This window comes from Notechis scutatus, chromosome Z (genome assembly GCF_049901735.1).
Source record: "Notechis scutatus isolate UNSWTSFEM ecotype Mainland chromosome Z, rNotScu1.2, whole genome shotgun sequence".
Classification (NCBI taxonomy): domain Eukaryota; kingdom Metazoa; phylum Chordata; class Lepidosauria; order Squamata; family Elapidae; genus Notechis; species Notechis scutatus.
In genome coordinates this window covers 114,577,280-114,581,316 of record NC_142025.1, presented here as the reverse complement: position 1 = coordinate 114,581,316, position 4,037 = coordinate 114,577,280, and the positions used below count along the sequence as shown (strand labels likewise).

The window sequence follows — 4,037 nt, the reverse complement described above, 5'->3', positions numbered from 1 at the left end:
TCCACAAGGAGTGTGAAGGGAGGCTGGGAGGGGACCATGGAGGGATCCATCACACACCCCTGTCACCCCTGCCGCTCTCATTCTCGGCTTCTTCCATGGGGACTCTCTTAAAGCCAATCTTTAAGAGCTGGAAGACGTTTCATTAGATCACCTCCAACTCATCATTGGGAGGGGTGTAGCCCCTGAATTCATGAGAAGGCAAAGTTCTCTGACTTTTAAAATGCATCCATGCGGAATCTGCCTTCCTTCACACTCCTTGTGCATGCTGGGAATGCCTAACCAGAGCAAGAGAGAGCAAAGTTAACTGCTATGAGGTGAGCGCTTTCACTTTCTCTCTTAATCCTCACAGTCGACCTGAGCCGATGCAGTTCTTTACTTGGGCAGCCAAACGGCTGCAGCAGAGCCCGCAGCAGCAACAGGCAGTGCCGCAACAACGAGGTACAATAAGATTTGGTGGTGCAAATTTATCTCTGAGGGGCTTCTGGCAAAAAACTAAACAAAAACCACCTCAAAACAAAACCCATTCAGCAGGCAGACTCAGCAGACAGTCATGATCTTTAGTTGGGCTTTTTTTTTGTCAGCCCAAGGGCAGAGGAGGGGGGGAGGTACATAGGAAATCACCCTGTCTCTGCAGCATTGGTCATGTGACTGAGTGGGCATGGCCAATTCAAAGTCACTCACAGCAAGGTGCCACACCACCTTGCCAAGTTGGCCACGCCCATCCAGTCACATGACCACCAAGCCAAGCCCACCAAACAAGCCACATCCACAGAATTGGTAGTAAAAAAAAATTTGAATTCCACCACTGATTCACGGCCTGTTGGGTCATTCTTTTAGGGATATTTCCTTATCAGATTCCTCAATGGCTTCTATAATAAAAAAGCTTCCAATATATTCCTTTACAGGGAAACTTTTGAAAATTTCAAAGAGATAGTCAGAGGTGTGCATGCTTTGAAAATAACACAGGTTGAATTGTATAGTCCAAAAAAACATTTCATGAATTTTTGCCTTATGTCAGAAAAAAGTTTTGTAAAATTTGCCACCTTTCAATTCTACAGAAATCATGGGTCTCAAATTTTGGACACATTTTGTAAATCAAGAACCTTGCCTGAAAAAGATTTTGTCCTAGGATGTAATCTTTTGGCCAATAAAGTCTACAGACACAATAATTTGAGTACTATATGCTGGTAGATTTAGTTTAATAATGATATCTGATATCAGTATATCACCTTTTCCCTGCTCTCATCTTTTATCTCTTTCTCTTTATTTTTTTTGTTGGTTATTGCTGTGGCTTCCTACACTCTCTTACTGATGAAAATGATTTGCTTATTTGTGTTTATAGTAATTATTTTAATAACCTACAATGTTTTTCCACATCTATGGTGTATGAATGAATGAATGTATGTATGTATGTATGTATGTATGTATGTATGTATGTATGTATGTATGTATGTTTGCAGTAGTAATAGTACTTTATTGTCATTGTACCATGTAAAATGAAATCAAATGCAATCTTCAATGTATATTATATATAAGAAAAATATAAAAAATAAAACAAAAACACACATCTAATCTTTACTATTTCACTATCGATTATATCATTTCTTTCAATAATAGATGATGTTCAAGCAAAATTGATGATCTCTCCAGTAGAATTATTCTAGGGACTGTAATTTGTTCACTTGGTCTAAGATACAAACATCTAAAGCAAAAACATCAAATCTATTAGTTAGAATGGGAAAAATCTAAAGGTTTTGTCCCATAGAGAATTGTAAAAAGGGTAACAATTAGAAAGGGCAGAGTCTACTTTTATTTTTTCATTTCAAACTGTGATTTGTCATAGTACCAGGGTGCTACCATTTGAGCACAATGTTAGTTGTATTTTGGCAATCTGAATAAAGGATGTATTGATCTTTATTATTGTTATACAAAGCAGTAGTAGCAAAGCTCTTCAGTGGTGTATTTAGCCTGGCCAATATTTACTAATGCAGAATTCTGGTTAAATGTGAAATCAGACTCATGCATATTTTGGAAGACTTTCTGTTGCCCAGATGTTTCTACTTCTTCTTTTTATGACCCCAACAGTCAGACTGAATAGCATGTCATGTGGGGAATCCAATACCTGCTTGGTATGAGTGGTACCAGGAAGGAGACATTGTTCTTGGGGAAATTATTTCTATGATAAACAATTTTAATGGAGTTTCATTTCAGAAGCATCCTTCTCAAGAGTTTTTTTGAATTTCTGGAGTATGGATTTTCTATCTTGTTCCTCTGTAGCAGTTAGGAAAGTTTTAATGCATGCAGGGATATATGAAAAGATGGATTGTTTCCTTGCTGCTTTCTCTCTCTCTGAGGTTATTTTTGCATCTCTGGGATTAAAGACAGCTTTTAATAAATGTAAATTCTGTCTGCCTGGCATTCAAAATTAGACCAGGTAACCCTATTTATGATTATGAAAGTGTGCTAGAAAGAAATATCATGGGCTCTTATATAACATCATATATAACATTTCATTATATAATTTTACTGTACATTGAGATGAAAGAATGAAAATACATTTTAATTTTTGAAACAGCAGGACATTTTAATTTGTGGGAAGTGGCAATAAGTTGATTCATTTTGCAACCATGTCAATAACAGAAAATATTTGATTCTAGCTAGTTCTCAATTGATAAGGAATAGCCCTGTATTAAACATGGGGAGAGAGAGAGAGGTTATTGATATAGTTAATTCAGTTATAGAAATTACTATAGTTTAGACATAAATCTTCTTTAACGTTAACTTCTGAAAGAGTGAAAACATTTTATTTACAGGGTACTAACAAAATTCTACCAACATGTCCTTTCCTTGGCCTTTGCTATGAAGGAGATCAATGAGAATCCACAAATCCTGTCGAATGTCACCGTTGGCTTCCATATCCATGACAGCTATTATCACCTAATGATAACATATCGAACCACCCAAGACCTGCTCTTCAAATCCCAGCAATTTGTCCCAAATTACAAATGTGGCACCATGAAAAACTTCATAGCCATTATTGGGGGACTCAACTCTGAAACATCATCCTACATGGCAGACATTGTAGTTTTATATAAGATACCACAGGTAGGAACTTGAAGAATAGACAAAAGAGTGTTATTTGTTTCCTCCCTTCTAGAAAATAATAATTAACAATAATCACTTAGCTGAATAACCATACACAAGATTGCTTTCATGAATAGAAAAACTGAGGTAAATATATTCCTGGTAATATGTTTCTTCAGAATGTGTTCTTTGTTTTAGCTCACTTATGGATCATTTACCCCTCTGGATAGTTACAATGTTGGGATGTCTTCTTTTTACTGCATTGTCCCAAATGAATCTTCTCAGTACATTGGGATTATCCAACTGCTTCAACATTTTGGGTGGACCTGGATTGGGATCTTTACTACTGATAATTGGAATGGAGAATATTTCCTGCAGATCATGGAGTCCCTTTTTCCCAACATGGAATCTGCTCTGCTTCGATTCAAATAATTCCATATTTAATCCACTGGGATAAATTTCATGAAATGATTGAGAAAGCAGAAAATATTTATAAGAGTATAGCTGATGAGAAGATCAATATCTTTGTTGTCTCTGGAGATTCATATTTACAATGTGCCCTGGAGTTGACCAGAGTTTCTTGGGAAAAGTGTGGATCATGACTGCCCAGATTGATTATTTACTAACAGGTATACAAGAAAATGGGATCAACGTTTCTTTGATGGTGCCAGTTTTTTGTTTTTGTTTTTCCATTCACTCAAAGCAAATTTCAGGGTACAATGAATTCCTGAAGTTGATAAAACCTCCTTGGATTCAAGAAGATGGTTTTTTCCCACTTTTCTGGGAACAAGTGTTTGATTGTTCCTTGCCATCTCCTCATTTGACCCTAGTGGACAATGATATTTGTACAGGAGAGGAAAAGCTGGAGGACATACCTGAGTCCCTTTTTGAGATGCAATTGACTGGGCACAGCTATAGTATCTATAATGCTGTCTATGTATTGGCTCAAGCTT

General features: G+C 36.8%; 1 pseudogene; it reads left to right on the top strand.

Moving 5' to 3' along the window:
- The first annotated feature begins 362 nt into the window (after nt 1-362).
- The window catches only part of LOC148129141 (vomeronasal type-2 receptor 26-like), an 8,542-nt pseudogene continuing 4,867 nt past the window's right edge, over nt 363-4,037 (top strand).